This window comes from Schistocerca gregaria, chromosome 2, assembly GCF_023897955.1.
Source record: "Schistocerca gregaria isolate iqSchGreg1 chromosome 2, iqSchGreg1.2, whole genome shotgun sequence".
NCBI classification, from domain to species: Eukaryota; Metazoa; Arthropoda; class Insecta; order Orthoptera; family Acrididae; genus Schistocerca; species Schistocerca gregaria.
In genome coordinates, this window is record NC_064921.1 from 80,359,273 (window position 1) to 80,381,034 (window position 21,762).

The window sequence follows — 21,762 nt, forward strand, 5'->3', positions numbered from 1 at the left end:
CGATATATTCAGTTAATATAATGACTTAAGTTTTAATTGTAATTTCTGTAAATTAAACTTCGACCAGTGTGTAGTTTCAGCACCTATTATTGTGAGGATATAGAAGGGCCCGATTTTTGGTAATGGGACAGTCAGTCCACGGCAGAGTTCCAGACGAGTAACCTCTGCTGGGTAGAGCAACAACAATGTTTCAAACTAACTGTGGAACAAGTGTTAAACAATGAGGCCGTGTGTAAAAACAGTGGCAGTGTCTGTTCCATACGTACCTGTTTATTCTTCAATAACTGTGAACTTTGTGGTTAGCTTTTACTGCACGTAGATGTTAAACAGTAAACTATTGTAGCAGTATGTGGAGTTACACCTGCAAACTATTAATGAGGCTTATCGCAAGTTAAGCAATAGCGCACTGGCCATATAACTGTGTCTTATTGAGGGGTTGTGGCACCGGCCTTGCTGCAGTGGATACACCCGTTCCCGTCAGATCACCGAAGTTAAGCGCTGTCGGGAGTGGCCGGCACTTGGATGGGTGACCATCCGGGCAGCCATGCACTGTTGCCATTTTTCAGGGTGCACTCAGCCTCGTGATGCCAATTGAGAAGCTAATCGACCGAATAGTAGCGGCTCCGGTCAAAGAAAACCATCGTAACGACCGGGAGAGCGGTGTGCTGACCACACGCCCCTCCTATCTGCATCCTCTTTGAGGATGACACGGCGGTCGGATGGTTCCGATGGCCCACTTGTGACCTGAAGACGGAGTGCTTTTTATAGGGGGTTGTGAATAGTGAAATTAAAGTACTGTTACACACAACTCTGCACCTGTCGGCTACGTTATTTACAGTAGTCTGTGTCGGAATCCACAACCAATATTTTTTCAGCCAATCTAGCAACGCAGTACGTAGACACCAAGGACAACAATCATCAATCAACGAATAGATAAAAGCAGGTAGAACCGCCACAAGGAGTTCACATTAATATGACTGGGTCATATATTATGAATAAGAAACTCTTTATTGACTAAGAACATGCAACTGAACAGCGCCAAATTTTATACCAGGTGTGTAATGTGTTAATTTGGTATCTATTAACCTATTACGGTTCGCTAAACCGTTAGCCGTCTATTTGTTAACATTTACAAATCTACTGTCTGCTATTGCTACTTATTAATAAAGTTTCGGTTCTAATCGAAATTATCTTTCCACACTGTCGCGAGTGGTTAAAGCCACTAGGTCCATTGCTTTTTCTTCGGGAAACCGTGGGCATCTTCTATGATATATGCAGACGCAAAGAGTAACTCGCCACACATTACTCGCAATCTAAAATTCAAATCGTCCCGGTCAGTCACAATTTGGGTGGGAAGGGAGAAGTTCGTATATGGAAGCGGCAGACCGTAAAAGGACCGTCTGGCTACATATTTAGAAGTCTTTATGCTTGCTCAACTGCTTGGCGCTGCGGACGTAAAGCTGACACTTCGGCAATTAAAGAGGGAAGACAAGGCGAGGCGATGGTTCCAAAAAAATCATAGTCTAAATGTGAGTCGGCATGACAGTTACAAAATGCTTATAGTGCTACATCAGAGCTATGCGGAATACAAACGTCGAGTGACCAGTTTTATAGTGTAAACGTGTACGGTTTGTACTAAAGAAGAGTATGAGGTCTTTATATAGGACGTAAGTAGGTCCGTTAAAAGACCAATCTCATAATACGGCACGGTAGGTATCTCTTGTCCCAGCTTGTGATTAACGTAATCCTAGAACAGATCTGAAACACGTTTTGCAGAGTCATCAGCTGCTGATGGTGAATGTAAAATTCGCAGTGTCAGTATTGCCATGCATGTTCCTACTTTTATCCAGAACTCAACTGCTCTTCCCCGAGATGTTCATGTACCAGTTTTTCAGTTCTCCTAAAAATAATTCATGTTAGTTTTTTTGCAGCCATGACTTATTAAACTGACGGTTCCGTAATGTTCACACCTGTCACTACGTGACTTCTTTGGAATTGGAATTTTTGCATTATTCTTTAAGTTTGTGGGTATTTCGCCTATTTCAGTGTTTCTCAACAGGTGGTCTGCGGATCCCCAGGGATCCGCGAGCTATGCCAGAGGGGTCAACAAGATGCTATTAGGAAAAAATATATTTTAAATATATTTCTTAGGATAACAGATTTTTTTGTTTTGGCCGCTTCCTGCATGAGCAGAGCTATAGCGAACGCTAACTTCTGCGTCTAGCGTTTTCCTAGAGCCAACTGAAACATAAAAAAACGTATAAAAAGACTCTTAATTTGGCTTTTTTACGTTCTTGATACTGTGATATGACAACGTACCAATAATGCTCGATGAGGGGGGTGGGGGGTCCTCGAGAAAATTGTTGGGAACCCCTGGCATATTTCAAATGTCTCGCCTAACCATAAAAAATAATGGTTTTTAAATGTTAAATTGTACTGAGCGAATAGAACAAAATATAGGGACTTTTCGAATGAAAAAGAGACAGTTGAGAGAGAAGTAAATAAAATGTTTGTTTCAAAAGTAATCGGCAATGCCTTCATGGAAAAAAAATGTTAGCGCCTACCTACGGAACCAGGGCTGTACCCAGGCGTGTACCTGTATCTCTTCGTCCGAAACAAATTGACGCCCTCGAATGCCTTTCTTCAGGGCTCCAAAAATATGGGAATCGCATGGGGGGTGAAAGGGACTGTGTGGGGGATACATGTTAGGTCTCCACAGCAAAACCTCTGCAGCGTCCTCGAAAAAACCTTGGTAATAAGGGGCCGGGAATTTTGTTTGGACTATGCTGCAGAAGTTTCGCTGAGAAGCCCTTACATGTCTTCCATGTAGTACCGATCCCTCCACATACGATTTCCATAATTTACGAGCCCAGAAGAAAGACATTCATTTTTAATAAAAAAACTAAACTCGTCCAGCTGTACTTAAGATTTTATATTTACTTGGTTTCGACGTTGCATCAACGCCATCTTCAGGCACGTACACTTTGATGAAATCAATTGTGTGTGGCTGAGTACCAGAAGTAACTAGTTACTGCCAGCCGTCCATGTGTAGCACGTGTTGGTCTCACCGCGGACTTCCGGTACTGAGCCACACACAATTGATTTCATCAAAGTGTATGGGCCTGAAGATGGCGCTGATGCAACGTCGGAACTAGTGGCCAAGTAAATATAAAATCTTAAGTACAGCTGGAGGAGTTTCATTTTTAATAAAAAAAATTATACCAGCCGTGTCCCACCTTTATCCAATTTAAATATGGATGTACGAAAGACATTAGTGTCCGTCGATTTGCTGCGGTTGAAGAGGTGCACGGCTGGCTACAAACATGGTTCCATAGGCAACCGCAAACATTTTTCCATGAAAGCACTGTCCGTCTTGTCTTAAAGACAGGTAAATGTGTTGAAAGTCATGGCGATTATTTGTGAAACGATAAACAGTTTCTTTCATCTTTCTCGGTTTCACTCGAGTGCCGCTTATACGAATAATATATCTCTTAAAGGAAAAAGATATAAAAAAAACAAAGATTGAATTACATTAATAGAACTTGTACAGAATACGGAATAATACGGTGAGGAAAGAAACCGTAATAAATTTCCACGAAACAATCGGAATACCATCCATATTTTATAGGAGTGAGACTTGGACAATAACAGCTGGAAATGAACGAAGAATACAAGCTGCTATGATTCTTAAGAAGAGAAGCTGACTATGTATTATGTGATATAAGGAATATAACAATCGGACAAACCTAGGACCTAAAAGCCTAAATGAAAACAGCAAAGAGTACAGAAAAACAGAGGGATCACATAACAAAAACGAATGAAAAGTAAACAATAATGAATTATCGGCCAATGGGTCAGTAGGCAGACCAAGAACGAGGTGGACAAATCTGATCAAAGACAACAGAAGCACTGAAAGAAAGGACGTAACAGGCAAACGCCACAAACATGGAGGAGGAGGAGGAGGAGGAGGAGGAGGAGGAGGTGGGATAGTTTTGTCGCGGTAGGTTATTCCAAGAACGTCATTAATGCTGAGGAAACTATGACGCTATTCAGTCCAAATGACACTCTTGTTCGGAGAAGGATGTGAAAGAAAAATGACCCGCTGGGTTTTCTGGTTCTCATTTATTCCGAAAACGCTCCGTTGTACTCCCCCGAGCACTCCGTTCGCCTGGTCGAGCGGTGTAGGCCCCTGACGCGCCAGCAGGCGTGGCCTCTTCCGGCCAAGACGGCAGACACATTCTTGACAAGAAAGCAGCGGCGCTTCTTGGCCCACGTTCGTTTCCGGCAAGGCGCGACGAGGTTGTTCACACGCCAGCCTCCCTCCGCCCTCTTTATCGCCTACTCTCGCTGTCTCCCACTATTCGCTTTTTCCTGTGGCGCCGCCGTGCCCATCAGACCGTGGAAACCACAGCCCCCACCCTTTCCAGACTCATCCCAATCCGCGACCCATTGTGTTTCATGGATACGTACTAAACATCGACAAGCGGAACGAATGAGGGAACTGAATGGAGAGTACCGAACTGAGAAGGAAGCTGAATTGTGTGAAAGGAAATCACTAGAAGGTTCGGACTTCAATGTGCTGAACGGCAGTTCCATGAAACCGAACTCTCCCAGGTACGGAGCCGTTTGTTTCGTTTTCGTCTCCTACCGGGAAGCTACTCACGCTATGGCAAGGGAGCGAACTCAAAGAAAGTTTACAGAGTAGATTTTGCGTTCGTTGGTGAGTTTTTTATATCTTTACACTGAACAGCAGTGAGACAATAAACAACGAATTGCGATACTATCGCAATACGACGTGTAAGCGCATGTTGTTCCGCCGTTTGAACTGAAACATACGAAAAAAAAGAGTATTGCAGTCGGTATCTTTTACTTCATTGTAAAATCGTGTTGTGCACAACAAAGCGGTTATGACGATTAAACAAAAAAAAGGGGTGATGTTGCCAGAGGAGAGTGGCTCAGTGTCAAAAATTGCTCTGGACGCCAAGTACGCTGATTACGTCACTGGTTAAAAGTAACGGTGAAGAACAGCTACACGAAATCAGATAGAAAATTGGAATAGACGATATCACTGTGTTGAAAAATTGATGTTTAGATGAAAACACTGGTAGCAGTAACAAAATGTTTGGACGACTTTCAGCCCACAGGCTACATGACTCTGTATTGCACATATGACATGTGCGAAAGAAAAGACACTACACGGAATACGCTTCTGTGATGTATATTATGTAAATTGAAAGTGGAGGGGGGGATGGGAAAGGGAAAGGACAAGGAATAAACGAAAAGAGGAAACGGAGAAAAAGAAAAAGGAAAGGAAACGGAGAAAAAGGATAGGAAACGGAGAAAAAGGAAAGGTAACGAAGAAAAAGGAAAGGTAACGGAGAAAAAGGAAAGGTAACGGAGAAAAAGGAAAGGTAACGGAGAAAAAGGAAAGGTAACGGAGAAAAAGGAAAGGTAACGGAGAAAAAGGAAAGGTAACGGAGAAAAAGGAAACAGAACTGATGATACCAGCTGCAACGGGAGTTCATGCGGAAGCAGTGGTGACGAGTGAAAATGTGTGCCTGGTCGGGACTCGAACACAGGATCTCCTGCTTACTACGCAGTAGCGTTAACCACAGCGACACCTGCACACTGTGTTAATTGTGAGTACGGAGGACTTGTTTGGGGACTGCAGATAAATGGTGGCGCTAGGTGAGAGTATGAGTCGCCGGAGGAGCATGCCGAAATAGCTGTCACATTGGCGATTAACAGTGTGTCCGGATGGCGTAGTTGTTAACACACGTGCCTATTAAGTAGGAGAGCCCGGGTTCGAGTCCCGGTCCAGCACGCACTGTCGCTCGTCGCTGCTGATTCCGCGTGAAGTCCCAATGCAGCGGATGCTATCAGTTACTTTCCTTTCATCTCTCCTTCTTCTGCCTTCAATTTACATAAAGCACTATATTGCACTAATTTGCCTATTCGTGGTGAGAGACTGCTTCTCTCCTTCCTCTGCCTTCAATTTAAGTAAAACTCTCTATTGTGCTAATTTACCGACAGGATGTTTCAAAAATGACCGGTATATTTGAAACGGCAATAAAAACTAAACGAGCAGCGATAGAAATACACCGTTTGTTGCAATATGCTTGGGACAACAGTACATTTTCAGGCGGACAAACTTTCGAAATTACAGTAGTTACAATTTTCAACAACAGATGGCGCTGCAAGTTATGTGAAAAATATAGAAGACAACGCAGTCTGTGGGTGCGCCATTCTGTACGTCAACTTTCTGCTGTAAGCGTGTGCTGTTCACAACGTACAAGTGTGCTGTGGACAACATGGTTTATTCCTTAGAACAGAGGATTTTTCTGGTGTTGGAATTCCACCGCCTAGAACACAGTGTTGTTGCAACAAGACGAAGTTTTCAGCGGAGGTTGAATGTAACCAAAGAACCGAAAAGCGATACAATAAAGGATCTGTTTGAAAAATTTCAACGGACTGGGGACGTGACGGATGAACGTGCTGGAAAGGTAGGGCGACCGCGTACGGCAACCACAGAGGGCAACGCGCACCTAGTGCAGCAGGTGATCCAACAGCGGCCTCGGGTTTCCGTTCGCCGTGTTGCAGCTGCGGTCCAAATGACGCCAACGTCCACGTATCGTCTCATGCGCCAGAGTTTACACCTCTATCCATACAAAATTCAAACGTGGCAACCCCTCAGCGCCGCTACCATTGCTGCACGAGAGACATTCGCTAACGATATAGTGCACAGGATTGATGACGGCGATATGCACGTGGGCAGCATTTGGTTTAGTGACGAAGCTTATTTTTACCTGGATGGCTTCGTCAATAAACAGAACTGGCGCATATGGGGAACCGAAGAGCCCCATGTTGCAGTCCCATCGTCCCTGCATCCTCAAAAAGTACTGGTCTGGGCCGCCATTTCTTCCAAAGGAATCATTGGCCCATTTTTCAGATCCGAAACGATTACTGCATCACGCTATCTGGACATTCTTCGTGAATTTGTGGCGGTAGAAACTGCCTTAGACGACACTGCGAAGACCTCGTGGTTTAGGCAAGATTGTGCCCGGCCACATCGCACGGCCGACGTCTTTAATTTCCTGAATGAATATTTCGATGATCGTGTGATTGCTTTGGGCTATCCGAAACATACAGGAGGCAGCGTGGATTGGCCTCCCTATTCGCCAGACATAAACCCCTGTGACTTCTTTCTGTGGGGACACTTGGAAGACCAGGTGTACCGCCAGAATCCAGAATCAATTGAACAGCTGAAGCAGTACATCTCATCTGCATGTGAAGCCATTCCGCCAGACACGTTGTCAAAGGTTTCGGGTAATTTCATTCAGAGAATACGCCATATTATTGCTACGCATGGTGGATACGTGGAAAATATAGTACTATAGAGTTTCCCAGACCGCAGCGCCATCTGTTGTTGACAATTGTAACTACTGTAATTTCGAAAGTTTGTCTGCCTGAAAATGTACTGTTGTCCCAAGCATATTGCAACAAACGGTGTATTTCTATCGCTGCTCGTTTAGTTTGTATTGCCGTTTTAAATATACCGGTCATTTTTGAAACACCCTGTATTTGTGGCGTAAAACTGCTTTGTAAGTTCATCGACATTGTAAGCGTTAAGCAGAAGACACTTCTGCCGGACAGACCACAACAACTAACTACTCGCTACTTAACGTGACGCTCGAAAGAGAATGGCAAAGGGGTGGGGAACGGGGAGTGGAAAGAGTAGAAGAGAACGGGAAATCCTACGTCGCAGTAATTTGGCAATTGCCAAGTAACTCTACGCCGTGGTAATGTTACAGTGGTCCACTCACTAAGACGGTAAGAGTCTGCACTCAAACACTTGTAGCCGTCATGTTTATTTCCAATCGTCATTGTGTTTTTGCCTGCTGATTACACTGCTGCTACTTTCTTGTTATCAGCTTCTGAATGTCGTTCCTAATCTTCGTTGTATAACACAGCCAAATTTATTCAGTCCGTATCACAAAGTGTTCCAGATATTTCTTAATATTAATCCGTATCATGCCGTCTGATGCAAAAGTGAGTGTCTCTTACACCTGTATGAATTGAGATACTGATATCTGTAGCTGGACCTGATAAGACCAGTTACGAAATGCGCTCTCTCGTTCAGGTGGCAGTTTTCGCGGCGCGAGTAAGTATCCGTAGTACATGAGAGACGCTACCCAAGTCCAGGACGACTCAGGTACATTTAATGCATCACACTGAATGGAGAGACCTACAGAGTATTATTTATTAGAATCATTGAATAGATCTCAACCTAAAACACAGGCGGTGACGACTAATATTATTCGAGAAGGTTCAACAGTAACAAACAATATCGAGTTTCTCTTTCGCTGGCAAACCGATACACAGTTAACCGAAGGGCACAAATACGAACGCTGAAAGAAAATTCATAATTGATAGGCGAAACGTACGCTGTAACAGTAGATAATTGTCTGAAAATAAATTTACTAACAATCAATAACATGCGCAAGCTAACATGAAAAAGCCAACTCCTGATTGTATTAGCTGATGACTGCACTTTTCTTTGTTCTAAGACTTCCTGAACACGTTAGCACAGCTAATGAAAAATTTATTGTAACTAAGTAACTGTTTTTAATAATTAATTGCCATTTAAATTCACAATTGTCGACGAAGAAGTAAACCATTCGGAAACGAAACCGATATTTATGGATATCCATCCTATTACACGGACGAGAATCCTCAGCTGATGATATATATGAGAGAAAGTACCACCACAGCTGTTATCTTGAGAATATCTTCATTCTGTCACACGACTAGTTTCGGCGTCACATGGGGACACCTCATGATCAAAGCTAGCCCACGTGTGCTAGTAACAAAGATCCCACAATAAATGTGCCAAGGAAACCAAATACTCTTTTGGCAGTGATGGGACCTGAGGATGGCGGTAACATGCCGCCGGAACTAATCGTGTGATACAATGAAGACATTCTCAAGATACAGCTGTGGTGGTACTTTTTCTCATATATAAATAAAACTGATATCCTAGCTGACGCACTTTACACAGATACCTTACCTTACATCTTGTTCGTGTTCAGTAGTGCCTCCAAATTTGGAATGAAGAAAAATGTAGCGTTACTGGTAAAAAATACTGCATTTGATCCTAGGGATAATAGTTCTCACACAACTTAGATTTCCACATTTTCCCACACGAGAACAACACGATCAAAATTTATAAACTAGTGAAGAGAGAACTTCCGTAGTTGCTATTCCTGGGGAAGACTGAGAGCTCAGAGTCCTTTAAAACAGAAGGACTACAGGAAATACAAAAATTAATGAACTAAAAACCAACCAAAATGTGTCTCTCTTTGGCAGTCTGCAATGCAGTAACTTTGTCAATCATATAACCCACGTGCCGAGGCCACCGCGTCAAGTCCCCGCCACAAAGGAAGAGAAAGTAATAAAATTAATCCTTTAATTTTTACCGCAAATCAAAACCCCAATAAAATTCCGAGTAAATTGTTATCATACTCAGACTGGTTGGTTAATTGCTACACAACTCGTCAGTCTTAGTTACTCGTTTAATGCTACTAAACTAATTTTGCCAAATCGGCAGACAGTGCCCGAGTAATGCCTTCGTAGAGGATCATCGGCTGGAGAGGGCACGATAGTATTGGCAGTTCCCGCTCAAGATGGCGAAATCTAGCTTAGTTTTCCCGACGTTATTTCGAATCGCCCTTTAAGCCACGAGGTAGCAGAGATGTACGAAGTCTCCCGCGTCTGGCAGTCCGCGTCAGTTCGGGTTCCCCAACTTGAAGGCAAGAACTTGGCCGCTCCAGTTGGGCAGAACAGCAACTTTTGTTAGGTTGGTTACAAGGGCACTGTAGTTCGTCGACCGAGGATTCACTAGTCCCGAGAGCAGCTCTTCAGCCCGTTACGTTGCAGTTACTAAAGGTGTCGGCATCGCGAAATTCATCGTGCAGCAGTTACCGCCATTTGTGGCAAGTGCTGTCTTGGTAGCAGCCTTCCGTTACCCATCCTCGAGCTGCTCTTGATGACTAGAATTATGAAGCATGCCTCAACTACGATAGTTGCTTCTGTGCTGCCGTTACGTTTGCACCGCAAGGTACCTGTGCTAAAAATCGGCATGTACCGTGTGAAGTTGCCACGCTACATACCGATTTTCAGCACAGGGAGGAAGGATTGAAGGTAGAAGTAAGGACGACTGGCGTTTAAGGTCATTGAAGACAGAGCACAAGCACAACACGACGGGTACTCAACCATACACCAGCTTGCGGAGTACAGGTGTAGACCACAGTTGTGTATTGACCTTGCGTGTTAACTAGACAATATACACACGGAGTCTTAAGATGGCCCTCTGTGCCCGCCAAGCTAGAGGGGAGTCTTACATTGACAGCCTCCTCTTCGCGCTGACATGACCGTGATGCAGACGCATGCAGCGCTGGGTCGCCAGTAAGTTGCTTACCGCAAGGGCGCAAACGGCGCCGCGGCCAAGGATGAGAACTCGACAACGATCAGGAAGGACGTCTGAGCAAGCGGGCCAGTTGGCAGCTGCTCCAGCCGAGAGGCACAGCTGCGCGTTCCAGGATTACGCGCTCTCGGTGTGCTCGAGGATTCGCTGCGGCTATACGGTACGCTCCGCTAATCCCAGCGGGAACATTAGCTCTCTACATCTGTGCGCGTTGCACATGATTTCCTCTATTCTCCTCTGAGCACTTACAGCTCTCTCCACTAGGGCTTCCTACTTCCTAGACGCATGGGATTAGCCGGAATAGCTCTTCGCAGCTGGCGGATGGGGCCAAATTTCTGGCAGTGTCCTGTCTAAGAACTGTCGCTGACTAACGATCCTCATCGTGTGTCTTTACTGCTAACGATCGAGTGCAAATCGTACACTGTGGTACCGTCGCAAATTATGGTAAATTTTACACCAAAAACTGCTTCCAAAATGAACAAGAAAATACAGAGCACTGTGTAAGTGAAACGTTTTGCAGTTAGCACCGTTACCATTCGGTCTGTTTTCACGACACTTACTACTGTCTCCCAGTACCTCGGCGAAACTTAGTACCACTTGCCCTTTTAAGTGGCGTCTGTGCTCATTCGAAAACGTATCAATCTGCGAAGAAATGTAGGTTGCCTTAACTGAGTTTTAGAGCAATCAAACTTCGATCTATTGTTTCTATCGTGAAAGATAAACCATATCTGGAAAACAGTGGGATATAACAATGAAAAAAAAGTACCTACTGGTCACAGTGCAATTCACACAAAATTCCTGATGATGATGATTGGTTTGTGGGACGCTCAACTGCGCGGCCATCAGCGTCCGTACAAATTCCCAATCTGTGCACAGTCCAATCTAGCCACTTTCACGAATGATGAGGACAAAACAAACACCCAGTCCCCGGGCAGAGAAAATCCCCAACTCGGCCGGGAATCGAACCCGGGACTCCGTGATCCAGAAGTAATTAAGTTCCTGGGAAATATTCCACAGCCAATGCATTGTCTAGTTCACCAGCAGTTACCACGATGATGGATGGATGGATGGATGGATGGATGGGGTTGTATGCGCGCCCGCTCAGTAACAGATTGAGATGGGTGTCAAGAAAATACTCAGAAAAGTAAGATAAAACAGAGCGTAAAAAACAGGTAACAAGTTTGGAAAAATAGGTGCCTACCCACACCGAAACGTGGTACATGCCGTCGGCAGTAAAACATGGACAACACAGGAAGAAAGTGGTAGAAGGAGCTAAATCAATATAGCAGATGGAAGTGGCCGACTGACCGCAAGGAAAAAAGGGAGGAGCCAGCCAATTTGCAATACACTAAAACCTCCAGCCTACAAGTTTAGGCCAGAGTCCAGACAACTTTAAAACCCTAGACACACACGTCTCATCATTAGCTAAAACACAGGGCAGATCCCCATCAACTTGTGCTTCTGCCCTTGCATCACGGTATAAAATGTAGTCTGTTAAAATGTTGCGGACATTGATGTGCACACCACAAGCATCACAAAAGGAGGGATCCTCCCGCCGTAATAGAAAGCTATGTGTGAGAGGACAGTGCCCGATCCGAAGACGCGTGAGGGTCACTTCTTCCCGCTTGAGCGACCGGCAGGAGGAACGCCACGGTTTAGTGGTTGACTTTACCAAACGCAATTTATTGGCCATCACCGCCAGCCATTCTTCCTCCCACAACTCCATGCACTTCTTGTGGAGTGCAGAAGTGACAGACTGCAAGGGAATAGGACACTGGACCACATCCTGCTCTCTGCAGGCCTCCTTGGCAGCCCGATCGGCCTGTCCATTGCCCCATATTCCTACATGACCAGGCACCCAGCAGAAGGACACCTCCTTACCCCGCCGTTGGAGCCAGTACAGTTGGTCATATATCAGCTGGACCATCTCCTCAGTTGGGTACAGATTCTGCAATGATTGTAACGCACTAAGAGAATCGGAGCAGAGGAGAAATCGATTGCCTCTAACACGATTCATCTGCTCCGGCGCCTTCAGAAAAGTAATTCTCGCAAAACGGCAGAAATGTCTCGCTGTCCTGATTCAAGAACGTCTGATCGCCCTTACATAAGTACCTTTTAGTGCTCGGGGTGGCAATTAGTTTTCAATCGTGACATCCGCTTGTTTCTGCAACTTCTCGATTGTCAGTTACGAAGAATGTTGGTGAATTTTCGGTCGCTTGAAGATGTTCAAACATACCTGAAAGACAGGAGGCGGTTTTTCGAAATTCGAACGTTACGAAATACTTGTAAGGAAACGATCTACTGAGACACAATCAGTACGGTTGCAGAAAATCTCGTTCTAGTGAAACACAACTGGCGCCTTACTGACACGAAGCAGCGAGTGTTGTCCACGGGGGATCTCAAACTTATTCTGATCAGATAGTAAGCGTTTCGCGAGGGCTGCGTACGCCGTGAAACGCGCTTCACTTACGGGCTCCCACGGGCGTGTGGGGAATCGCGGCGAAACGCTATACGTGGCGGCGCGGTGGGCGGCAGCGCGTAGGTAATCTACTTAGGAGACACCCGAGCCAGACGCTGGCACGGGCGCAGCCTTGTGGGTCCGCCATGGGCAAACATGAGCCGCCGGCTCCGGGTTCCTCCCAAATACAGACTCGCCGGCCACCGCGCCGCCTCTTCTCTGTACACTTTCCCACCGTCTGGCGGCGACAAGCGACCTACTGAGGACTGCACCGCCGGTTCATTTACTGTCGTCGCTGGCAGCAAGTGTCTCTCTCTCTCTCTCTCTCTCTCTCTCTCTCTCTCTCTCTTTCGTGCCTTACTTTTGAATGACCCCAATTAAATAGCTGACTGGTAATTTTTCCCTCTTTCATACATCTGCCTTTAGCTGGTTTCCAGCCACTTCAACGGAGTATCTCCACCAAAAAGAAAAGTAAACATGACAGCAGTTCGAAGTAAATATGTCAAAAGTCACACAAAAAACACGGTCGTTTCAAATTTCCACGGAAACAACCTATCTGAATCAATTAGACCTCGGTAATTCTTTCTTTTCCATGAATGGTTACATTCTGGGAGACCTTGACAAATTTTACCCTTTCGTCATCCCAGAGGATTCGATCATCCAGTCAAACAGGCTATTTACACAATTTTTTCATCTTGGAAGTCTTCCATTTGGTCCGTGTTTGCCTAGAAAAACAGTAATATCAGAAAATTCAGTCCACCTTGGTGCGAAACACCTTGTTATTCGTTTATTTCTTTATTCTCCCAAACTAGTTTCGGCGACAAATATCACTATCAGTGGTTTTTTTAAAATCTTATTTATTGTATGTTACAGCATGTTTTAAGCAATTATTGTCGCTGTTTGCGACATATTTTCTGTGCGCTTTTTTTCTGTTTCCGTTTTTTACTTGGCAAACACCACGTCATGTTCGTTGGATGTTTATTTAGCAAACAACGGAAACAGAAAAAAGCGCACAGAAAATATGTCGCAAACAACGACATAATTGCTTAAAATATGCTGTAACATACAATAAATAAGATTTAAAATGTTCAAATGTTGTGAAATCTTAAGGGGCTTAACTGCTAAGGTCATCAGTCCCTAAGCTTACACACTAATTAACCTAAATTATCCTAAGGACAAACACACACACACACACACACACACACACACACACACACACACACACACACATGCCCGAGGGAGGACTCGAACCTCCGCCGGGACCAGCCGTACAAAGCATGACTGCAGCGCCCCCGACCGCTCGGCTAATCCCACGCGGCAATGAGATTAAAAAACCCCATTGATGATGGTGATATTTGTCGCCGAAACTAGTTTGGGAGAAAAAAAAAACGAATAACAAGGTGTTTTGCATCAAGGTGGACTCAATTTTCTGATACTACTGTTTAGGCTATTTACAGATATAACTTTCATGACGATATACATTATCATAAGAATGCGAAATAGACCACGGGTGCTTTAGTGCAAATCACTGCAGAGTCAAAGTTTCGACCTCTCCGTCTTGGAACATCACCCACGAGCAGTAGCAGATCTACCCCACCTACTAATCGGTTGCTTCCATTACGCCAATCAACAGGCAAAACTTTATACGACTGTCAAATTGGGAATCCCCCAACCAGCAAGTCTCAACAAGTTTACCGGACAGCCAGAAATCTATGACTACAAATTCCGAGAAGCTTAGCCACAGCAGCCGCGCAGTACATGCCCACCAGCAAGAAGAAGGAACCGCGTGCACTCATTTTTATAATAGGTTATTTGCGTGCTGTGTTAATCTCCTGCCCAGTTAGTTATTTACAGTGCCTGACGAAAGTAAGGTAGCAACCAGAGGACATGGTCTTATGTCAATGCAACTTCGTACATGCACACACCAACGGCGGGTATGTAAATGAGAGGATCGGTAGTACTCTTGGTGACATACAGTGGAGTCACCAGAGTCCATTACTGTTGTTCGTGTTCAGTGCTGATACCAGGCAGCGTAGGGTATATAAGAGGCATGAACAGCGCCAGATGAATCCACTTCTCGAAATGTACCGTCATGTAACGTTCTGACAATCAAGACGTCTCTCTTGTCCTATTTCTGTTTGTTCGTGCACATCTTTACATATTTGCCCTTCTCCAGTTCTTCATTTTTCTGTCTTGCCACTCTATACCGACAACGTCGGTGTTCTTCCACGTTGGTTTGTCCAGCAAATCTGGACTAGTTTCCAATTGTAAAAATAAATACAATAAACCTTTCCGTCAAAATCGTGAGTAAAGCTCTAAAACAATCCGAGAAGTTATTTTCTCTTTAGGATAAAGACTGCCATACTGAAAATTGTTGTAATTGGCTGCAGATAAATTATCTTGACTAATGTAAGGTATCAGCTAACGTAGCAAGCCTTAGTTAATATTATACAACTGCCGACCTGCAATACGTCATTCCCAGTGGCAACAAGCAACAGAGAGCTTTAGACGTTAATATTGGTCGAACACACTGAAACAGAGATGGCCGCCGACGAATATATTCGTCACGTCCACTTGTGGGTAACCAGCAATTCTATTAATCCGTCCCCTTGGCTAAGTGGTTAGTTTATGTGACTGCCCGTTGACGGATTCGAGTTCAGAAGCCGGCACAGCTGTGGAGACTCAACTGAGGAGCTAGCTGACGACAGTCAAATGATGACAATGGTGATATTATGATAATGGAGTGCAGGACTAGTATTTGTCATCCCTGAATCTGTATGCTACCACCAATGAGTCCTTAATCCTTAAAACAATGTTAGTTCCCCTTGCGGAAACCACGCTGCTATTTTTAACAAAGTTGAAGTTAATGGTCGAAATATCATATTGGCACAAGGTGATGTAAATACACACAAAGAAGCATCAGACCATGTACGTGAAGACTCATGCAACTGTCGTTCATTACTGTCCTATGCTTCTCAACGCGACTACCAGATATGTGCAAATGAAGCACCTGGGGGGGATCACATTTTTGTGTAAAAATCTGACATTAAGGACAGAAATTAATGTCATGTCTTATAAAAGCACAGTAAAACATTGCACACGTATTGTTAAGGAGCCGTCAGAAAACATAAAGCTTCCTACGAAACTGGTATTTGGTGTTCTAGTACTGCATAAGCTGTCAACAAAAACTCGGCGCATAAATAAAAGAATTTCACTCAATAACTGTAATTCAGTCGTTTTCAGAAACTAACACCCGGCAGTTTTATATTTTAAATTATTACTTATCATTTCCCCTGGGCAAATGTAAAAACGAGTACCATCATCCTAATATCAGGAATTTCGCAGTATTTTACAATGTTACTTATAATCCGCCAAGACTGCAAAATGTTTATTCATATGACCAGTTTCGGTTCATCTAGAACCATCTTCAGATCTGATATTTCGGTTACAGGAGTAACCGGTCCAAATCAGCAACTTTCACATGCTGGGTTATTCCTGTAACGGGACGGGTTACTCTTGTGACCGAAATATCAGATCTGAAGATGGTTCTAGATGAACCGAAACCGGTCATATGAATAAACATTTTGCAATCTAGACGGATTATAAGTAACATTGTAAAATGATTGATTGCTGCTATCCTATCAGACATAATATCTGTTTCTGCAAAATTTCGCAGTATGTAATACTACTGCAATACTACTGTAATACAAGGTACATTCACACATTAATGAGATCACCGCCCATGTTCGACGTCACCGTGAATAACAACTGTCACACGGCAGGTGTAGCACTAGCAGTGGAGGGGACATAAAGCGTGTCGGGGAGACGTAGAAAAGAGAGCAGTCGTCGTAATGGAGAAACAGTGAGATTCGTATGACGTCAAAAGGCCATTATCACTCGCTTTCAGACCATGGGTGGAAGCAATTCTGAAATGGCTAAGTTTGTAAACTGTTCGCGTGCCGATACAGTTAAAGTATATCTTACACGGCAAAATGCCATTATCCAAACCCGGCGCCGAGTCGAATCTGTTCCACCACGGGCCATAGGGGACAGTCTACCAGCGAATAGACGTACAATTGTTGAGCAACTAACCGCTCAGTTGAACCTAAGGCCTGCGCACAGTGTTTCCTCAAGGCCTGTTCGGCGAACGTAGCGGCGCATGAGCCTCTGCAGCAGGCGCCTGGTCCGTGCACCCAATCCGACTGCTGTTTATCGGCGACGAAGGCTGGAATTTGATTGCCAATACCGCAAGTGGATGGCCATCGAGTGGTGGCAGGTGGCCTTTTAAGATAAATCACATTTTAAGCTGCACTGGACAGACGGCCGTTTCCGCGTACGGCATGGAGCTTCCGAAAAACAAACACCCTGCAACAACCACCGGAGTATTATGACCCGTGGAATGTTTTCTTCACGTTCCCCCGATGATCTCGTCATTATGGAAGGCACAAAGGAAGACCCGAAGTATCCATCTGTCCTTGAGGGCCATCTCCACCCTACATGCAATTCGTTTTTTCTCGGCACGAGCCGGCCGTGTGTGGCCGAGCGGTTCTAGGCGCTTCATTCTGGAACCCAGCGACCGCTACGGTCGCAGGTTTGAATCCTGCCTCGGGCATGGACGTGTGTGATGTCCTTAGGTTAGTTAGGTTTAAGTGGTTCTAAGTTCTACGGGACTGATGACCTCATGTGTTAAGTCCCATAGTGCTCAGAGCCATTTGAACCTTGGGAACCTCGGCACGGTGGTGTCTTTCAGCAGAACAGGGCAACATGTCATACAACTCTGCAGTGTACGTGCGTGGTTCGAAGAGCACGAAAATGGATTAATCATACTCCCCTGGCCACCAGACTCCCCCGATTTCCACCATTTCGATCTGGCTGTTCGCGCCGTAGATCCTCAAATGATAAAGCTAGTGCAGCTGACCAACGCACTTGAGTCGGCATATTTCTCCATCCCTGCCGGTACCTTGCAGAACCTGACTGACTCCCTTGCTGCACGTCTCGAAGCAGTCCGCCCTGCAAAAGGTGATTATTCAGGTTTTTTACAGTTTGTCGTAATGTGACTGGGAAGTGTGCAACAAGTAGTTCAATTGCTATAATCAATATTTGATTTCAGCTACGAATTTGGAGCACTGTAACTGTCAGCTCCATTTCATGTAGTGTGTAATGACAAAAACTGGGCTGTTTGCTCTCCGTCTCGTGACCTGTACGTCGCTTTCAAACCTCAACGCGGCAGAGACGGGGGGCGTGCGCGGCCTGTATGTATCTATGTTCGAAGCCTTAGAGTTAAAGAGCCGGAAGGCGGCAGACACACATACCGACAGAACCGAGGCAGGGGGCACTGGTCTGCGCCGTGACCCAGGCGGGCCAACCCTGACCTGTGCGCCGCAGCAGGTAGTTTTCCCGGCTCCGCCTCCTCCGCCCCCGCTGCCGCTGGCGGTGCTCATTGAACACTTCCTGGCCGACCGGTTACGCCCCTGGACTAGGCACCTGCGCGCACGGCCCCGCCGCCTGCATCTGTGCCGCCGAACCGGAATCTACCGGTTGGGCCGTCTGCCGTGAACCAGACACTCCGTCTGGCCGCTGTCGGCTTCATCACTGTTGACCCAACTCCGGGGGAAGGGTCCCCCACAGCTGCGGGCTGCCTCTACTTGCACAAAGCACGCTCCGAGATGCCTGACGCTTCACACAGACACGTTCGGCTGCGGCCTAGCTAACCTGAGTATTACCCCCAATGTCGTGTGACACCGTCGAGTTGAGGACGTTTAATCTGGCGATCCTCACGGTGTTACTCGAGACGAGTATCCCGTATGTCGGCACCGGGTTTCACCTTCTCCCTGGCAACGAACACGTTTCTCCCAACAAGAGACGAGTTTCCAGAATGAGATTTTCATTCACTCAGCAGCGAAGTGTGCGCTGATATGAAACGCCCTGGCACATTAAAACTGTGTGCCGGAACTCATGACCTTTGCCTTTCGCGGGCAAGTGCTCTACCAAGCGAGCTACCCAAGCACGACTCACACCCCGTCCTCACAGCTTTACTTCTGCCAGTACCTCGCCCCCTACCTTTCTTTCAGGAATGCTAGTCCTGCATTGTTCGCAGGAGAGCTTCTGTAAAGTTTGGAAGGTAGGACACGATGTACTGGCGGAAGTAAAGCTGCGAGGACGGGACGTGAGTCGTGCTTGGGTAGCTCAGTTGGTAGAGCACTTGCCCGCGAAAGGCAAAGCTCCCGAGTTCGAGTCTCGGTCCGGCACACAGTTTTAATCTGCCAGGAAGTTTAAAGAAACGAGTGTTTTGATACCATCACTGCAGATTAGTGGGTTCTTTTTCCCCACGAATCCCCAAACTCACCTCTGCCTGCACCGCTTCATTACTATCAAAATGAAGTCCTCGAAAGTGTTCTTTATGTATTGGAAACAGATGAAAATCGGATTGGGCCAAGACGGAACTGTATGGAAGATGACCGATGACGTTCAAACCAAGGGGTCGTATTGTTGCGGGTGTCGCAACGCTTGTGTGTAGTCTAGCATTGTCATGCTCAAGGAGAGGCTGCTCCATACGTACACAGACTCTTCGAATTCGTACTTTCCTTTTCTCACGCGCTGACATACTTAGGTTACATACTGCCATGTTACGCGCTATAATTCCCAGCCTTGTACCGGCAGACTGTTGCAAGTTGCGCCTGTGAAGCGGGCAAGTCGACCGAAATGTACTACCTGAGCTAATATTGAGAACGGAATAAAGAATTCGGAGGCGTTACTTTTCAGTGCTATCTCGTACAATGGACTTGGTAATTATCAGACGACGAATCAGAGACTCAGTTGCATCTCATGATTTTCACTTTGCCAATTTGGACTGCGGTTAGGACTTCACGTTAAACTGTCGGTCCCCATCTAAACGACTGGGTGAGCTGGTTCTCTGGCCAGATGACAGGAAGGGCACACAATATACCGCTTGATCAAGAAGTCAGTATAAATTTGAAAATTGAATAAATCACGGAATAATGTAGATAGAGAGGTACAAATTGACACACATGCTTGAAATGACATGGGGTTTTATTAGAACCAAATAAAATACAAACGTTCAAAAATTGTCCGACAGATGGCGCTTCATCTGACCAGAATAGCAATAATTAGCATAACAAAGTAAGACAAAGCAAAGATGATGTTCTTTACAGGAAATGCTCAATATGTCCACCATCATTCCTCAACAATAGCTGTAGTCGAGGAATAATGTTGTGAACAGCAATGTAAAGCATGTCCGGAGTTATGGTGAGGCTTTGGCGTAGGATGTTGTCTTTCAGCATCCCTAGAGATGTCGGTCGATCACGATACACTTGCGACTTCAGGTAACCCCAAAGCCAATAACCCCACGGACTGAGGTCTGGGGGACCTTGGCGGCTGAGCACACGATTATCAGCAAACGACCAAACGACGCGCGCAAGGGATCTTACAGGCGTCTAGCAACACTTTTTTTTGTTCTATTAATACCCCATGTCATTCCAAGCGTGTGTGTCAATTTTTACCTCTCTATCTCTAGTATTCCGTGGTTTCTTAAGTATTCAAATTTATACTGACTTTTGATCACCAGGTATATAATATAACCGTGTCTGGTAAATCCTTGCGGTGTGAAGTTAAACCCTAGTTTGAGGACAGATTTATGTAAGAGACAAGCTGACAGATTAAACTGCGTCCCGGATCCTCACAATCCGCAACCAATGCTTCATCCGAGTCAGTTACAAAGATACGCCTCATAGCATATCTCCGACCATCAGTCTGAAAGGAAATTTATTTCACGAACGCTACAGGTGTCCTTGTATACATCATATTCCCTACGAAACGCAAGCAATGGCCAGTTCTTACCTGACCATCAATGACATAACAACGTGCTCGTCCCTGAAGATGAAAACGTACCTTCCGGAAGCTTCGCTAATTTTTTACTACTGCCAAGATGCGTCCTAAATCAGAAGCGATAACCTGTCGATATTAACACTCATAGGTAAAATTGAGTAGTCAGATATAAATCTCTCTTGTGCAAATGGCATGCACTCGCCTTCCACCCATCTGTCAGCTAGTTTACTGTCTACTTTTTAACGCGAAAAGCAAAACACACTGCAATTTCGCACTTTTCCCTTCACACGAGTCTACGTAAGTGGCTGATGTCCGGTAAATCAAGAACAAATTCTACGATCAATCGAGAATGAAAAAAAGATTAAGAGTTCAACCTCCCACCAACTATGTCGTCATGGATGAAGCAGAAGCTTCGTCTGGGCGGGAATTCGAAAGGAAATAATCAACGTCCTTTTCAAACGAATAACTTCTGCATTTGCACTAACCTTTTCAGACAAAAAACGGGAAGCCTAAATCTGATCGGTCACGTGAGTATTTGATCTCCCTCCTCTCGAATGCGAGATCAAACGGGGACAGAGTCTGGAACTTTCGGATTTGTAACCTGATACTCAAATAAGGCAACAATGCTACAGGTAAATGCTTCTCCTAGTCGCAGCTCAAACTGCTTCTCGAAGGGACGGTCGCGGGCGCTTGCTCTAATGGAGCAGGAACTGTCCATATCTACATATATACTCCGCTGGTCACCAAGCGGTGTGTGGCGGAGAGCATAATTCGCGCCAAAATTGTATTTCCTCCCCCGCTGTTCCACTCGCGGATCGCGCGAGAGAAAGACGACTGTCTGAACGCCTCAGTACGAGCTCTGATTTCCCTTATCTCTGAATGGTGATCACTGCGCGATCTGAAAGTTGGTGGTAATAATATACGCTCTACATCCTCGGTAAAGATCGGATTTCGGAATTTAGTGAGCAGCCCCTTC

General features: G+C 45.3%; 2 protein-coding genes across 6 annotated transcripts in view; one reads left to right on the forward strand and one right to left on the reverse strand.

Annotated features, from left to right (window-relative positions):
- Nucleotides 1–21,762, reverse strand: part of LOC126336352 (RING-box protein 2) — a 716,604-nt gene that overhangs the window by 553,787 nt on the left and 141,055 nt on the right. Inside the window, exon 1 of one of the 5 annotated variants that reach the window (XR_007564952.1) lies at nucleotides 18,254–18,422. The exons of the other annotated variants lie outside the window; for them this stretch is intronic. The gene's annotated coding sequence lies outside the window, so the exon portion shown is untranslated. Of the gene's footprint in view, nucleotides 1–18,253; nucleotides 18,423–21,762 lie in introns of those variants that run through there. 5 annotated transcript variants of the gene reach the window in all.
- The window catches only part of LOC126336351 (facilitated trehalose transporter Tret1-like), a 201,332-nt gene that overhangs the window by 117,567 nt on the left and 62,003 nt on the right, over nucleotides 1–21,762 (forward strand). The window lies entirely within an intron of this gene.